This window comes from Gossypium hirsutum, chromosome A08, assembly GCF_007990345.1.
Source record: "Gossypium hirsutum isolate 1008001.06 chromosome A08, Gossypium_hirsutum_v2.1, whole genome shotgun sequence".
NCBI lineage: Eukaryota > Viridiplantae > Streptophyta > Magnoliopsida > Malvales > Malvaceae > Gossypium > Gossypium hirsutum.
This window is the reverse complement of record NC_053431.1, coordinates 115,262,355-115,281,389: the sequence shown is the minus strand read 5'-3', so window position 1 is coordinate 115,281,389 and position 19,035 is coordinate 115,262,355. Positions and strand designations below refer to the sequence as shown.

Genomic DNA, 19,035 nt, shown 5'->3' with positions numbered 1-19,035 from the left:
TGCTTATGTTTTTTTTATTATAATATTGTTGTTTACTTCGACTCATGCTATTTACTTTGACTTTTACTTATGTTTTTTTATTATAATCTTGTTGTATTTTTTTGTTTTTTTTAGACTAATGTTGTTTATTTGGGTTGATATTGTGTTGCTTGTATTTATTCACTTATTTACTTTAATTTTTTGTTGTATGATCATGTTTAAAAACTTTAAAGAAAATTGTTTTTTGAAAAATTACATAAAAATAAATAACGCTAGAGTCATTTTTTTAAAACTTAACTCGAACAAATATATTCGATTTGATTCAATTCGAATTCCATCTCACTCGACTCAATTCGACAAAATTTCAAATAAAGTTAGGATGATAAAATAAGATTCGAAAACTTGATTAACTCGAAAATTTTCGATTCGATTCGATCGAATACTCACCCCTACTTGTGGAAATAAAAAAAACTATATTCCTAGTGTGTCAAATATTAACCCGTATATATATACACATGCACTAGTATGGTTTTAGGTTTCACATCAAGTTAAATATTTTTTAGGTTAGCCGATAGCAGTGATTACTTTTCTCATCACATATGCTCTCCGAAAAGATAAACGTGTTGGCCATGGAATGTGGTTCAATTTTTTTTTTTTGAGTGGAGATCAAACCCTCAACCACATAGTTAAAGGATGAAATGGCGAATCACCACACCACATCTCATGATTAATTATAAAGTAAAAGATTAAAAGACACAATGTACTCTAAGCTTTTGGACTTTTCATATATTTAGCATTTAGTCCTCATACCTTTATTTTTAAAAAAAATTAGTCCATCTAAATTTTGAATTTAAAAATTTTGGTTTAATTATCAACACCGTTAAAATTTATTCTGTTAAATTTGTTGACGTCGCTTTTTGAAAATAAAAACACTTGATAGTCATATAATAAAAAACTGACATTATAATGAACTTAAATTTAACAAATAATTTTAATAGAGTTAGCAATTCTTACATTCACATAATTATTTTAATTAGTATAAAATATTTAAAATAATTAATGATATTATAAAAATTGAGTATCAAATTTTATAAAATATTAAAATATATAAATATTAAATCTCAAATTAAAATATGTTATAAAGACGAAAATTAAAATTTGATGTTTATTATATAATCTTAATTTAAAAAAAAGGTAAAGAATAGGATTGAAAATTTTCTATCAAGCTTAAAAACAAAAACAAAAAGAAAAGAAATATAATGGAGTGTCATGAAGGAAGGCTTCATTATATATATATATATATATATATTGCTAGGGCTTGCAATATAAATAAGCGAGGTGTCTTGGATTTGTACATTTAAAAGAAATAAAATAATTGAACAATTTTATGTAATAAATTAACAAAAATTGTTATAAAGTTAAAGTATATGATATCAAATCCAAATACGACCAAATAAATACAAGCTGAATACTTTTCCCTTAAAGATAGATAAACAAACTAGAATAGATAAAAGTAGTACACTTATTCAGTCTCAATCCACGACCACGAGGAAACAAGCAATTACCAATCAACATCATGACTTAATTAGACCTTCAAAGCCACGGTAAACACCAAGAAGACAAAGAATTTGAAACAATAATTAGGGACATTGGAAGCCAGATGGAACTTTCTTTGAGCAGACGTTAAGAAGCAAGCTGAGGGAAACTGGGATATTAAGGTTGATGCCCAAAACGTTAGCTTTGAGTGCTGTGCAAAGGCAAACAGCAGCTTCAAGATCAGCAAGGCCTTGGAGAAGGGAGCAGCATGGTTGCCCTGGGGGAGAACCAACAGTTACATTGACTAAACCAAGCACCTCAGCACAGACACCTAACTTAAGGGTATCTTGGGGGCATTTGCCTGAGGGGGATGGGGAAGGAATGGGCTTTGGTTTTGGGTTGGGGAAGGGCAAGAACCGCAAGCACTGACTAGAGAAAAGAAGAGAACGTTGAGGGCAAAAAAGAGGGCAAGCGATGCTGTTCTTTTTGAAGCCATCTTGCCTAATGTACAAGTTATGGTATGGAGAATTTGGAGTGAAGGAAGCGGGTTTTATAGTGCTTTAAGAGCACAACTCGGTTGTATTATAACGTAAGCTTAGTTAATAAAAGTTTACCATAAATCAATTTAATGTTTGCAATTTGAATTGGTTGAGGCAGAAGATTGTTCGTAAACTTCAGACGTTTGTGATAGTGAGGTGGAGATTTACACTAAAATATTAGCAAGTCCCAGCCTCTAATGGTGGAAGAAAATGGGATCCTCAAATCACTTAATCTATCTATATCATTCATCCTAATAGCCTTTATTAATCTGATATTGGGACAGATTTTAATGGTCTTCTAAACAATGGTAGCTAATACTTTATTTTATTTTTTTTACAAAACATCTCCTCTGGCTCTGTTCCGAACTAGGATAGTTACAACTCACAAAAGTTAACTGCTGAAGACAAAATGGATCCAGATTCAGAACAACATAATTACTTCCCTGTTGAAGGATAGCTTGCCAGACCTTCATCTTATTCTTGGGTTTCATTTTTTGTTTTGTTTTGATTTCGCTATATTCCAATCTGACTGTATCATGGCATGTACATCCAACCAAACCCATATCTTTCACATTGAACTCCAATTTCAAGATCCCAATACAACTTGCTGTCAAAAAACTTAACTGTAATGAGCTCTAATGCAACTAGAAACGTTCAGAGTCTTCATTATTTAATCCTTTAATTTTCCTCTATAATAATACTATTGAGATTGCTCGTAGTTACTGCTAACAAACCGATTTTGCTCCTATTCTTGGCACATTGTCAATGGAAGTTTTCAAGCTTGAAAAACAGGATTGAAGTGTCACGGGTGAGCACCTAGAGACCTACCATGGGTCCCACAAGAGATTCATTTGGAACTGTGCCCTCATTTGAAAAAAAATCATTCCATTTACATTAATATACATTTAATTGTCATCATCAGGTGATTTTTTTCCCTTCTTTTTCACACATGGATTGGAAACCGGATGCTTCTCTCGACTGCAGAAACTACTGAAACTTAACCGAGTCCACATTCATTTTTTCTTCAAACTTAAGGTTGGTTCACTTTTTTGCCACGACTGCGTGTGGAGTAATGAATTATTAAAAGAAAAACATAAAATAGCCTCATGTTGCAGCGGTGGTCCAGGTGGACAATATATAAATGTATGCTTTGAAATAACTTGGAAGTTATCTGCTTTCACATCTTGTGGGTAAACTTGACACACAATCTTTAGCTTTATTCCCTTTGATGTGATTCAATATATGATAAATATTCTACTTGCCGACCATATTCCTCAAAATATTGTATATATTTGATTATGACAATATATAAGTAGAAAAAAATAATAATGTACAAGTATATTTATAAAAGTTTATATAGAAAACAAAAGAAATTTTGGTTGAAACAATAAATCTAAGTCTTTGTTAGATTTTGATGTCTTAATTTAAATCCTATGAATTTATTTTAGATATAAATTTTTTTACATATATAAAAATATAAAAAAAATATATACAGCCCTCATAATAATATTTGTTACTCATGACATCAATTTAATAACACATTTTAATTTACACTGCTGATGGAGTATTTGATACACTCTTAGTAGAGTATTTAAAGTCTACAAACAAAGTTAGAAGTTAAGATATAGTAAAATATTTTAAAAAATTATATATGTAAGTTAAGATATAGTAAAATATTTTAAAAAATTATATATGTCAATATTTTAAAATTATTTGTGGAATAAAAAAATTACATTATCAATAGACCGATATATATTTTAGAATTTATTCTTTAAAAAAGGCATTTTGATCTAATAGACTTCCATGTGAACAATTTTTGAAAAAAATTTCCATGTAAACATTATCTCTTTCCTTAAAAGATTCAATTGTTTTCCCTTTTTACAATTTCATTTCATTTCCAGGAAAAAGTATTATACATGGAGACTTCAAATTGGGAAGAGAAGAAAATAATCAAAATCAAACATGAAAAAATAAAAAAGCAAAAATAATTTCGATCAAGAGAATAAAAGAAGGATTTGAAATGAAATTTGTGTATATATATATATTGAAACCATAAAAAGTATCACCTAATCTTCACTCAAACTCACTAAAACATGGCAGTTACCGATATAGAAGTTCCAGATTCGGTCATTTGATTGCGCACAAATATATGATCTTTTATAGATTGAAAATCTGATGTATTGTTCGTAAGAGTAAAAAATAAAAAAAATAAAAAAAAATGGTAAAGCTTTGATCATCCAATGATGGCTGCCATGGATGAACATCATAACCCAACAATCTTATCTCTTAGGATAGTTATGGAATCCCAGATTTGTTTTCAATTTGCCTTTTGTTTTCATTTGAAATAATTTTTAATCCAAATTATTTTGTCTTCTTCTCTTACCAAAAGTTTGTGTGCATAAGTTTCCATGGTGAAATGAAAGAAAAGAAAAAGATTGTTTTAACTATGGCTTGACGAAAGGAGATAATTATATGAAAGTTGAGTAAATAAAAAAAGGTTTTCTTTTAAGAATAAAATGTAAATGAAAAAAACTGGAAGATAGACTCCATTACATGATAATTACCATATTAAAAGAAATATATGTGGTTTACACAACTTGGAACTTCATATTATTTTTCCTATAATAAAATTTCCCTTTTTTATCCTAGTGTTATTTTTCAATAATACGATTAGCAAGATCTTGCTTTAACTTGTCAACAAAGAAACAAGTCAAGCAATTAAATTGATTGATGTATTGCTTTGGAGCTAATTCTATAATACAAACAAATGTGGTAGCCCTCCTAAACGCTTGCTAATGTATGTATGAATGCGGTGCCTCCCCATCTTTCGTTTAAGTAAATCTTTTTCCATTTTCAAACACCTATGCTATTAATTTGCTGAAATAGTTTGAATGTCCTGAGTTTTGATAAAAAGAAGTAAGAGTGTAAATATAAAATGTCATTTGTATCAAATATACTATATTTATGACTCCCATTAGAAATTCTCATAATTTTTGGTTACAATGATAAAGCTAATTATTTATTATATTTATTATGCATGGTGTTTTAATTTTAAATCTCATGAAAGAGACAAAAACACCCTCGTAAAATTATAATTTAATTATTTATATATATATATATATAAGATGATATTTTAATAATTTCATAACTCAATAAAACAAGTAGGAATACTTTTAACCAAGATTCACATTTAAATCTAAAACCTAATGTATGAATTTATATAGGAAAATGTAGTTACAATGCATGCAACTAAATTCCAATCCAAATAAAGTTTTTGTTAGTTTTTGAGTTAATTTAAATTTAATATCTCAAGTGTTGGATATAATGATAATACATATTACAATTTTAAGGAAGAATTTAAGTTTAAACCTTAAAATAATTTTATCAAGAGAGGCAAGCATAAACCTAAAAAAATTAATTTACATGAAAAATACATTAATTCCGAGAAAAAAAAAGCTAAGAGGGATCTCCGTCCTTTTAAATTCTCTCATAATTTTAATTTTTTATATATATATATTTAAAAGTATGATAAAATTATGTGTGGTACTCCCAAATTTTAATTTCACATTCCTTTTATAAAGTTTGTAAATTCATTCGATAAATTACTAATATTTTGGTTGATGCCCTATCCATTTTATTAGCTTTATTCTCTTTATTACCTTTCAATTGAATGAATGCATTTCCATTAAATACTATATCAATATTTTTTATTATATGTTCACAAGAGAAACACAAATAAGAAAAGCTAAACCATTCCTAACAACTAATATAAAATCAGCTTTTAAGAATATTACAAGTAAATGTAAGTGTATTTGCCCAAAGAAGGATGCTCTCAAGTTCAATGTTGGTGGCTCTTCTAGTGGAAAGTTGGGGCCATTCAGATGTAGCCGTGTTTATGCGTCGAATTTTGCAGAGACACTTGCTATAAAAGTTGCTTTAGAAGTATTTGATGTTGGATAAAGTAATTTGAAGCTTCTAAATGTGTAAACATGTTATTTGGAAGTATTTGATGTTTGCTAGTGTAAACTTGCTATTTGTTCATGTGATTAGATTTATTTTATCCGATTTTGTAGATATGGATCACAATTAGGTTAGGGGTGTTTGAACATTTTTAATATATATAGTGTTTTAATCGTTGTAAATGAAAAGTTACAAAGTAACTAAAAGTTATATCACTTGGTTATTAATCAAGTGTTATCATTTTTCATAGTGACAAGTTATGTCTCTTAAATTAAAAAATTATATTACTTTATTATATCCTCAATGCTCCGGCCACTGCTCAGTAGACTATTTTTATTAGTGCAAAAGATTGACAATCATTGAGCTTTATTATATCCTCAATGTTTATTTGCCAGTAGTTCTTTTACACATTATAATATAAGTGGGGGCGAATAGAACCTTAATTAAAGTGACATTGATACTCACCTTGAAGCCTTCATTAATTTCTCATAAGTTCATTTTTATCCCTATACACTAACAATTTTAAGGTTCTAATTTCGCAAATTATGAGAATTGTCTATATTTACTGTGCATTCACATGCCATTACAAGCAAAGTACTATGAGGATGGCTATCAGGAATGGGACAATATTGAGATCATTGATCTTGTCAAATTTTGATTTATAAGAGATCTTTATCGCGAGCAAAGGTATGTCATATTTATTTTTTTACTTTGCATGAAATAGACTTCAATCGTAATGTGTTTATTGAACAATATTATATAAAAGAACACTGTTGTCTTATGCATCAATTACTTGACAAAAATCAAATGCTAGTTTATCGTATGCATGACATTTTAAAATGCATGATTGTGATTAGAATAGAAGTATATAATAAATATCATATATCATGCAATAAATAAAGAAAGAAGATGGATAGAATGAAAAAGCACGGTTGGGAAATGATCAATTAATGGATCGAAACAATAGTTTTGTTTTAAATGGTGATGACACGATTCAAACATTAGTTGAACAAATATCTATCCAATAGAAACATTATGACCATTCAGGAAAACCTTCCTAAGCCAAAAAGTTATATTATTGAATCCAATAGTTACTTTCAAAAGGTTAAGTTGAAATGATCTTTTGAAACCAAAAAGTGCAACTTGAAAAGTGATGTCATTTTAAAAAGTCACTTATCCACCTAACAAAGTATTATAAATAAATAGTAAGTTTAGAGAATTGAAATTTAATTCATTCCATCCAATTTTGTAAGTGAAATTTTAGTATAAAAACATTCTTTCTTTTTTAATGATATATATTTAATTTGAGATATTAATATTTTTGTTTATTTAAATCATGATATTAGTAACGAACATTTGGATGATATTGATGAAACATTATTTTCATTGCTAAAAATAAAAGTTTGTAGATGATCATATAATACAAATAATTTTTGTTGTTGTTTTTGTTAAATAACCGTAAGTTAAATGTGTTTTATATATGATTTCACATTTTTTATTCTACGTTATAAAGTTTAGATTAGAAATGATTTTGACTAGAAATGAAATAAGTCAAATGCATATGCATGACCAATTTTTCTTGTCAATGTAGAATAGTGGAAATAATTGGCTTATATAATAAGATCACGATTTTGGTATGAAAGCTTCTAGTGAGAATATATAACATGGTAATCATATATTTGAACCGAGACCATACTATTCGTGTAACGCCCTGAATAATTTATGTATGTTTCAGTAAATCTTAACATAAACATGTATCTACTTCAATGGTTAAGTTATTTGAATGTGTGTTTAAGGTCTTGGGTTCAAGTCCCATATTTGGAAATTTTGTTATTTTTTATCCAAGCCTTATCCCTGTTGGGTGGGCTTATATAAAATTATTTGTAAATCCATATTAGGATAAGCCTGCACGAGTGAGGGTGATAATTTTTGTTTCGGTTGGCTGAGAAAGTTTGGATGGTCTTAAAATTCTGAGTTGGTTGGGTTGTTAGCGAATGTAGTGGAATTGTATCCAAATTAATAAATTTTTCTTTTATCTTATTTTTTATTTTTATTTTTATTTTTCTCTCTTCCCAAATACCTTTTGACGTTTCTTTTCCAAATTCCTTTTCCACATGTTTTATTTTTTATTTCTTCTTTCTTTGATTTCTGTTCGATATACTGTTGTTCAATCAATGTGTTTTGGGTTCCATAATCCCTGCTCGGATTGTGGTAGGTAAGTATTCTTGAAGTTTTGTGCAATTGGGAATCGTTTTTGGGTGGTTAACGTGGTGAATTCTTGTGTAGGTGTTAATCAAGGGGATTGAAATTTATCTTCTATCGTGTAGTGTGTTTGGGCTATCATAACTGTTTTGGTAAGTGATCGAGCCTTTCGATTGAATAAAATTTTCAAGTACGTCGATTGTGGTTTTGATAGAATGGTGTTTCGGTACTAGATATTGATCAATTGAATGGTGTTTTTTTAGGTTGAAAGGGCTCGAGATTGCTTTCGCATCAAAATCGTAACTGTTATGTGTTGCATCGGCACTATATGGTGTGTAGGGATGGGTGAGTGTTTTTAACCCTACATGATGTGATGGGATGGATGGAGATGGTGTGTAGAGGATGGGGGTATTTTGTGATCTGTTAGCTAATTCTGATATCTGTTATTGTTATGGACTTAGGTCTGAATCTGAGATTTTGTGTATGTTGTATGACTACTTCTATTGGGTTACACACTGAATTTATGAAAACTCACATCTATTTGTCTGTTCTGTTCAAGTAATCCACAGACTTAGATAGGTCAATACGATGGAGGCTCAACGGTGACCACTCGATAGAGAACTGTTTTTATTTAGTAATAACAGTTTTACATGAAAATCTGGTTTTTCTTGAGAGTTTGCAATTTTTTGGACTCTCTGGACTGTATGGTTTTAACTTTTAGATTTGGAATTTGTTTTGCTTTTTTTTTTTCGAAACGTTGACAAAAACACTTTACTCAAATAAATTATTTTTGGAAACATAAGCTTGGTTTCGAATAAAATGATTTTCAAACTTTCGTTGCAAATTTTTTGTAACTTAAAATGGTTTCAAATAAGATTATGAACACAAGTTTTTCTGGATATTAAGACTCTAATTGGTAAACTAATAAAACGATATGTTTTAACTTGAAATATGTAATTTAAAATCCTTCTTTGTAACACACCCAGATTCGACCATAACGTCTAGGCCGGGTTAAGGGTGTTACATTTAGTGGTATCAGAGCCAGATTACAAAACTCGGGCTATAAATTTTGGGTTCCAAAATTGTGTTTTAGAAAAGGATTAGTTTTCAAATAATGTGGATCATTTTGAGTAAGTATGTGGTACACCGAGTCTCCAGCACTGATCTTGTAAGTATCTTTGAATTTAGAAAACACTATAGTTAGTACTTTCTAAAACTGCACTGAGTTAGTTAGAGACTAAAATCTCTGAAATAATTTTGAACATTTGATTATTTAAGCATAAAATATCTACTAATAAACAGTGGAACTAATGCATAAAATTTTATAATGTAAATAAAATTGAAAATACGATGAGCGCTCGTAGAACTCGCGATCATGGTATTCGTGAGCCCAGCGAGCGCCGTAGGCGGGCTCAAACTGAGTCTTCTTGTCTAGGTATTATGCAGAATTTGGATACAAGTGAGACACCGGTTTTACCTGCTATTGAGATTAGGTCTCAAAATCGCTCAGCTGGGGATGATGCACTGTCCCAAGCCATGTTAAGAGGGTTGGAGAGGGTCGCTAGACCCCATTCTGGATCTAGAGGCTGTGGGTCAATAACTGAACGACTCCGGTCTAATGGAGCTAAATTATTTAAAGGCGTCACTAGAGTCACCCCTATTGTGGTCGAGTATTGGTTGGAGGCCACTAAGAGGATTATGAACGACATCAATTACACTCCTGAGCAGAAATTGAAAGGTACAGTTTCTTTGTTTCATGATAAGGTGTATCAGTAGTGGTTATCGGTTGATGATGGTACTCAACCAGATCGTATGAACTGAGACTACTTTAAGATTGCCTTCTAGGAAAAGTGGGCACGAGCTATGTGGATGCTTGTAGACGTGAGTTCATGAATCTCACCCAAGGTGATAAGTCTATGGCCAAGTATGAAGCTGAATTTCTGAGATTGAGTTGCTACACTCGAGGTATGGCGGCAGCTAAGTATGACAAATGTGTCTATTTTGAGGACAGCTTAAGGGATAGTCTGAGGGTATTGATTGTTCTACAAAGGGAGCGAGAGTTTATAGTTCTTGTGGATAAGGCGAAGATCACCGAGGAGGTTAAGCGTGCAGAGTGCTAGAACAGAGATCGAGATATAGGAAAAAATAAGAGGGATTCGGAGCGCTCTAGTTTTGCTCAGAGGCCTAAGAAACGGGCCAGACCTGATGGGCTTATTAGAGTGAGAGTTCCTGTGCTCTTACTAGATTTAGCCTTGTAGTGATTGTGATAGGCGCTATCTGGGCGAGTGTTAGAGGAGATTAGGGGTGTGTCTAATATGTAGGTAATTGGAACATTGAATTAGAGAGTGTCTGCATCATTCTAATCAGATGTAAGCTTCGTGACTGGGTTTTGTTCAGCCTCAGAAGGCGGTATACCAGCCACCTAAGGGCCGTGGACTGGCTAGGGGTGGTAATGGTATGGGCTGATGGCAGAGAGCACCTCTAATCGGTGCTAATTAGACTGAAATGAGGCAGTCTGTACTGATTTTTGCTACTCGACGCCGAGAGGACAGAGACGCCCCTGATGTGATCACAAGTACGTTCTTTATTTTTGATGCTCTATATACTGCTTTGATAGATATAGTTTCTACACATTCTCTGTAGCTAGTACTATTTTCGAGAACTTGGGGATTTCTGTTGAGTGTACTTCTAGTGAGATTACGGTACTAAATCTATTAGGACAATCTGTTCGGGTTAGTAGACTATATAGGAATGTTCCATTAGAGGTACAAAGAGCTGTGTTTCCGGCAAATTTGATGGAGCTACTGTTTAGGGAGTTCGACTTAATTCTAGGTATAGACTAGTGAGTTGAGCACCGAGTTAGTTTAGACTGTGCAACTAAGAGGGTCGTTTTGAGGAACAAGGATGATAAGGAAATAGTTTTGATTGGCGAGCATTGAGATTATCTGTCTAATGTGATCTCCGCTCTTGTGGCTGAGAATTTGGTTCGAAAAGGGTGTGAAACGTATTTGGCCTATGTCATGTTTCAGTTTCTAGGGACTCTTCTGTCGAGGATATCAGAACAGTGAGGGAATTTTCAGATATTTTTCCTGAGGAGTTACTAGGTTTACCTTCGAATCTAAAAGTTGAGTTGGCATTGAGTTTCTACTGGGAACAGTTTCGGTGTTCATTGCTCCATACCGTATAATACCGAAAGAGCTTACAGAGCTTGAGGCTCAATTTTAGGAGCTTTTAGATCGTGGTTTTATCTGTCTTAATGTATCTCCATGGGAGCAGTAGTTCTGTTTGCGAAGAAAAAGGACGGTACCATAAGGATGTGCATCGACTACCGGTAGTTGAATAAACTAACTGTGAAGAATAAGTACCCACTTCCGAGGATCAACGACCTGTTTGGTTAGTTCTGTAGAGCTTTGATATTTTTGAAAATAGATCTTCGATCTAGGTATCATCAGCTTAGGGTTAAGGAAGCTGATATTCATAAGATTGAGGCCGTGATTGATTGGAAACAGCCTAAGAACGTTTCTAATATCTACAATTTTCTAGATTTTGCGGGTTATTATTAGAGGTTTTTTAAGAGGTTCTCACTAATTGCAGCTCCTCTAACTAAGCTTCTACGCAAGAATGTTCCTTTCGTCTGGACTAATACGCAATAATCAAGCTTCGAGAAGCTCAAGTCTGTTCTGACTCAAGCTCATATTCTGATATAGCTTGAATCTAGTAAGGAGTTTGTAGTGTATAGTGATGCATCGTACATCGGTCTAGGGTGTGTATTGATGCAAAATGATAAGGTTGTGGCTTATGCATCCCGTTAGTTTAAGTTACACGAAGGGAATTATTCGACGCACGATCTTGAGTTAGCCACTGTAGTGTTTGCGTTAAAGATCTGAAGGCACTATCTATACGTTGAAAGGTATATCATCTACACCGCTCACAAGAGCCTCAAGTACCTTCTTACTTAGAAGGAGTTGAATCTTAGGTAACATCAATGGATTGAGTTACTCAAGGATTATGACGGCACGATATAATATCATTCCAGTAAGGCCAATGTGGTGGCTGATGCTCTCAGTTGTAGAGCAATGTTCACTCGTTTTAGTTTGTTCGATGATAGGGGCCTGTTAGCCGAGTTGCAGGTTAAGCCGACTTGGATTGGACAAATTTAAGAAAAATAGTTAACGATGAGTCTTTGGGTCTGTGGTTTCGTTAGGTTGAGAGTGACAGTACTTCTGATTTTAGACTGAATAAGGATGGAGTTATGTGTTTCTGAGGACGGGTTTGTGTACCGAACGATTCTGATATGAGACAATCGATTTTGAGGGAAGCGTATAGTAACCCTTATGCTATGCATCCTGGTGGTAATAAAATGTATCAGAATCTTCGTGAGCTATACTGGTAGTCGAGATTGAAACGTGAAGTAACTGATTTTGTTGCTCGTTATCTAACATGCCGGCAAGTTAAGGTTGAACATTAGTTACCTTCGGGTTTGCTCTAACCCGTTAAGATTCCCTTATGGAAATGGGAACATATGACGATGGACTTCATTTGTGGGTTGCCTTTAACTTCCATTAAGAAAGATTCTATTTGGGTCATCGTGGATCGATTGACCAAGTCTGCTTATTTTATTCTGGTTCGAACTGACTATTCTATACAGAATTTAGCGAAGCTCTATATCTCTGAGATTGTAAGACTGCATGGGGTTCTAGTTTCATTAATTTCTGATAGGGATTCGCGCTTTACTTCTCGATTCTAGAAGAAACTTCACGATGTACTGGGTTCGAGATTAACTTCAGTACTGCGTTTCATCTTTAAACCGATGGTCCATCTGAGAGGGTGATTCAAATACTAGAAGATATGCTTCGGGGTTGTGTGATTGATTTTCGAGGTAGTTGGGAGGATTTTTTGCAGTTAGCTAAGTTCGCCTACAACAATAGTTTCAAGTCTAACATTCAGATGGCACCTTATGAGGCTTTGTATGGTCGTAAGTGTTGTACTCCACTATGTTGGATTAAGTTGGGTGAGCAGCGGGTTTTGAGTCCTGAGTTGGTTACTGAGACTGAAAATAATGTTAGACTTATTCGGGATCGTTTGAAGGCGGCTTTTGATAGAAAAGAGTCTTATACGGATCTGAAAAGGAGAGATATCGAGTACTCTGTGGGGGACTTTGTATTTCTTAAGGTGCCTCTGTGGAAAAAGGTTCTGCGGTTTGGTCGTAAGGGCAAGTTAAGCCCTAGGTTCATTGGGCCGTATTGGATTTTGAAGTGTGTGAGACCAATTGCTTATCAGTTAAAGCTACCTTTAGAGTTGAATCGTATCTATGATGTGTTTCAAGTCTCGATGTTGAGGCGGTATCGGTCTAATCCATTTCACGTTGTCTCTATTGAAGAGATCGAGGTTAAACCGAACTTGAAGTTTAAGAGGAAGCAGGTTCAGATTTTGGATCGAGATATTAAGGTTCTGAGGAGGAAGTCCATTCCGTTGGTTAAGGTTTTGTGGTAGAATCATGGCACTAAGGAAACCACGTGGGAACCTAAAAACTCGATGCATCAGCAATATCCGTATCTGTTCGAATCAGGTAAATTTTGAGGCTGAAATTTCTTTTAGGGGCTAGAGTTGTAATGCCCTGAATAATTTATTTCTATTTCTATAAATCCTGACATAAATGTGTATCTGCTTCAGTAGTTAAGTGATTTGATGGTGTGTTTGAAGTCTTGGGTTCAAGTTCCAAATTGAAATTTTTGTTATTTTTTATCTAAACCTTATCCTTGTTGGGTGAGCTTATATAAATCAATATCAGAATGATCCTGTTGGTTCTAGCGGTTAGGAGTTAACTTGCTGGAGGTTCTGTGTTCAAATCCCTACGTGAGCTTGGGTGATAATTTTTGTTGCGGTTAGTTGAGAGAGTTTGGATGGTCTTGAAATTCCGAGTTGGTTGGGTTGTTAGTTGATGTAGTGGGATTGTGTCCAAATTAATCAATTTTATTTTTATCTTATCTTATCTTATCTTTTTATTTTTATTTTTATTTTTATTTTTCTCTCTTTCCGAATACCTTTTGATGTTTCTTCATCGAATTTATTTTCCAAACGTTTTCTTTTTAATTTCTTCTTTCTTTGATTTCTGTTCGCTATACCGTCGTTCAATCACTGTGTTTTGGGTTTTGTAATCTCTACTAGGACTATGGTAAGTAAGTATTCTTGAAGTTTTGTGCAATTGGGAATCATTTTCGAGTGTGTTAATGTGGTGAATTCTTATGTAGGTGTTATTCAAGGGGATCAAAATTCATCTTCTATCGTGTAGTGTGTTTGGGCTATCGTAACTGTTTTGGTAAGTTATCGAGCCTTTCGATTGAGTAAAATTTTCAAGTATGTCGATTGGGGTTTTGATAGATTGGTGTTTCGGTACTTGGAATTGATCGATTGAATGGTGTTTTTTAGGTTGAAATGGCTTAGGATTGCTTTCGCATCAAAATTGTACCAGGTGTGTACCCTAAAAATGAAAAATCGAGGTTTGACAAAAGTCAAAAAGGAGGCTGTCGACATCATACGGGCGTGTGGCCAACCGTATGGCTAGTCGTATGCGAGACACGGCCGTGTGACTAACAAAGGTGAGGCCGTGCACTCGATACGACCGTGTGATGGTGTGAGTGTAGCCGTGTGGGCTATACGAGTTAGTCTAGGTTGGGCTATGGGCCACATAGGCATGTGGGTTTTGGGCCAGGCCGTGTGGGCCACACGGGCAAGGCCATTCTGGGTGTATGGGCCCAAACTTTTAAAATTTTCCCTATGGTCACGCGGGTTGTTTCGATCGACTGTGGACCTACTATAGGGACGGTAAAGGCTAGCCAAACCCTATTTCATGTGATCTAATATTCTGATAGTCTGATCTGAGTAAAAAATTTATATATATGTTTGACTGTACTACTTAAGTATGTATGTTATCTGTATACGAGCATGTTAAGCATGTTAAATCTGTAATTTCTGTATCCGTATTATGCATCTGTGTTTGGGGTGAGATTTGCATATGTGGAGGAAGTGATCTGTACGGTGACCTTTCACCTATTATCTGGCAGCTTAGCTGTATATTATCTGTTATGTGTCGCATCGACACTATATAGTGTGTAGGGATAGGTGGGTGTTTTTAAACCTACATGGTGTGATTGGATGGACAGAGATGATGTGTAGAGGATGGGGGTAGGATTCTGTGGTCTGCTAGCTGATTCTGATATTTGTTATTGTTACGGACTTAGATTCGAATCTGTATCTGACTGTATATAAGATTATATGTATGTTGCATGACTACTTCTGTTGGGTTACACACTTAGTTTATGAAAACTCACATCTGTTTGTCTGTTCTGTTCAAGTAATCCGTAAACTTAGGCCGGTTGGTGTGATGGAGGCTTAGCAGTGACCACTCGATAGAGAACTATTTTTATTTAGTAATAATGGTTTTACTTTAAAATTTGGTTTTTCTTGAGAGTTGGTAATTTTTTTGGACTCTCTGTACTGTATGGTTTTAACTTTTGGATTTAGAATTTGTTTTGCTTTCTTTTCCGCAATGTTGACAAAAACATTTTACGCAAAAAAATGGTTTTTGAAAACATGAGCTTGGTTTCGAATAAAAAGATTTTCAAACTTCCGCTGCAAATTTTTGATAACTTAAAATGGTTTCAAATAAGATTATAAACACAAGTTTTTCTGGATATTAAGACTTCGATTGGTAAACTAATAAAATGATACGTTTTAACTTGAAAGATGTAATTTAAAACCCTTCTTCGTAACACACCCAGATTCGACCATAACGTCTAGGCCGGGTTAGCGGTGTTACAATGCATATTTATGATTGTGCATGTGGTTTTTTATATATGGCTTGGATATGAATTATAATCTCGTGGTTTTATAAAATTTTGAGATGCAATAAATTTTGAAATTTACTTTGAAAGTCTTGAATCAAAGATCTTGTAAGTATAGAAATAATAGTAATATGAATGATATTTGACCCATTTAAAGTTATGTATTGACTTTGAAAAAAGGCTATGACAAATAGAAAATATGTTGTCTAGTTTTACCAAAAGACTTAAGGTCTCTTTACAACAACTTGGTGAAAAAGATATGATGTATGGTTTCATATATTTGATGATTGTGAAATTAATTTTTTGGATATTAAAAAATAAATAAAGTAGTCAAATATGAAATTGTTATGATAAGAAAAGATAAAGTGACCACTGTCATTTGACAATAGTAGAAATGATATCATTGATAGCATTCTTTTGTGAAAGAATGAATAATTGAACATTGTAGTCTTGTGAATTTTCAATACACAAATAAATATAAAGTTTCACCATGTAGTATAGATAATTAACATAGCTATGTTGAAAATTTGAAAATCTAGGGATGAGGTACAAGCCTATAATATTTGAGTCACCAATGATGGAAACTCAACTCAACACTTGATATAATGTCAAGTCTTGAGTTCAACGAGACAAAATATATAATTAGTATGTGACTGCTAACACTATAAAATAATATATAATATATCATCCCAAGGTAAAAAGTGTTAGGTATCAGCAATGATAAGGAAATGATGATGGTAATATACTCTTAATAGACCCATAACATAAATATGTTAGAGTTTTACAATCATGGGAACACTCTTGGTGGGATCTACCTATGTGAGTGGAAGTGTGGCCGCTTCTGGGAACTCAAGAGCTTGACTTTGATAACACTCCTGCAAAGAGGTTACAAACACGTGGCCATAATAGTGTCCTTGGATACTCTACATTGACTGGTGTTGGAATAATTGTGTGAGATGTGCTCGGTTAATCAAATGGAATAATTGGTTCAACATATAGTAAAGTTTTCACTTAGTGGAGGTTCAATCGTAAGACACATTCATTTATGCAATTGATTTCCAAGATTATCAAAATCTAGAATATTCTGAAATTGGGGGGGATCATTGGAACATTTTCAAAATATATATACTGAAGTTATCATATTTCATAATGACGAGTTATGTCTATTAAATTCAAAAATTATATCACTTGATTATTAACAATGAATCATGATTATTCAAGGAGATATCTATTGAATAATTATGTTTATTGTTAAAAGATGTGACTATCCATTTAGATAGTTGTGTTCTTATAAAGAGACAAAAGAACTCCTATAAATAGGAGTCAAATTTCATTTGTTTGACAAACCAAAAAAACACATCAAAAGTTGAGAAACAAAAGTTTCTTTCTATTCTGCCCCATCTTCTAATATTCCTATATTGTTCTACAAAGTATTATTGCAGAAGTTCTTTATAGAAATTGATATTCTTACTATGGTCCGATCAATGCTCAGTGGACTATTTTCGTTAGTGCAAAACATATATAGTCATTGGGCTTTATTATATCCTCAAGGTACATTTGTCCATAATTATTTTGCACACCATAATATAAGTGGAGGCGAATAGAATTTTAATGAAAATGTCATTGATACTTGTCTTGAAGCCTTCGTTAATTTCTTATAAGTTCATTTTATCTCCGTACTGCAACAAAGGGTTAGATTTATAACATTGATAAGGATCTAGCCAACTAGTTGATTTAGATAAAGATTTTCGATCATGATTTAGATAGTGCTTGAATAAGAATTGAGTTTTAAATCAGCTTAGAAGTCATTATAAATAGAAAATGAAAGTTGTAACCAAATGTGTATCACCCCAAACCCGGCCCAGACGTTAAGGCCGAATCCGATGTGCCACTTTGAAGTCAAAAACCCGTGTTCCCTTTTTAGTGTTTTAAAAAGCCGACTTTTGTCAAACTAACCAAGTGAATGGAAGCTGGGCACCAGGTAGGTATCTATAACAGAGGAGGTGAGCCATGAAGGCTGCTTAAGTACCAAGCTCTCCAATTGGATCCAATCCTAGACATGTCCACATCCATTGCCACACTTGGTTATAATAAGTTGAAATTTCTTTGGTAAATCGAATATTCGTGACGTCGTGTTATTTTTAAAAAAACAAGTATCGTTTTGAAATCACGCCCTAAGTCTAGCCCATTTGAATTAGTATCCATCAATTTAAAGTTGTTTTTAATAATATAATCCCCAAAAAATCAAATAAGAAAATAAAGTTAAAATGGCCTTATTACAACCCAAAAATTAAATAGTAATTAAAAATAACTTAAGAAAACCAGTCTCTTTTTTTCAAACCCAAAAGTATTCACCATGGCCACTCTAAATCCCCTCCGGCTCCAAGTCACCCACATCAAGGCTCACCTGTAAGGTTAAAGAAGGGGTGAGTTTGGGGAAACTCAGTGTGTAAGGAAAACCCATTCAAAGCCCAAGTCAGCTCAAGCCCATTGGGCCTAAGCCCATTCAGGTAACAGTGGTACTGAGCCAGAACCCTTTTCAGATTACAATAAATTGGGCCTTAGCCCCTTATTCAGATAACAGTATGGCCCATAGGCCCATTTCAAAATACATGCAACATCAGTAAACATATGCAAGCCCATTTGGGGAGACTACTCAACCCACCAACCACTACACTCCACCCGTACCAGCCATACACTCTATGTGGGGAATAGCTCAACCCCCCAGCCCAACACTCCACAGTTGCAGCATTGCTGCTCAGTTAACAGTAAATTGAGGTAAAGCCTCCAGTACGTGGACAAGCCACTTTCAGTACTTCCTCCGTCAATATCCCAGTCCCATGCATCAGATAATAACAACATGGCATGCAGTAAATAAAAACAGTCAAACATGCATTTAGGTCAATTTAACCCTAGGGGTATTTCGGTAATTTATCTCCTAGGGGTAAAACTGTAAAATTTCCACTTTTAAAGGT

The 19,035-nt window shown here is 33.5% G+C and overlaps 1 pseudogene; it reads right to left on the bottom strand.

Moving 5' to 3' along the window:
* Positions 1–1,437: 1,437 nt before the first annotated feature.
* On the bottom strand, positions 1,438–2,027 carry LOC121204634 (14 kDa proline-rich protein DC2.15-like; annotated as a pseudogene).
* Between the last annotated feature and the right edge of the window lie 17,008 nt (positions 2,028–19,035).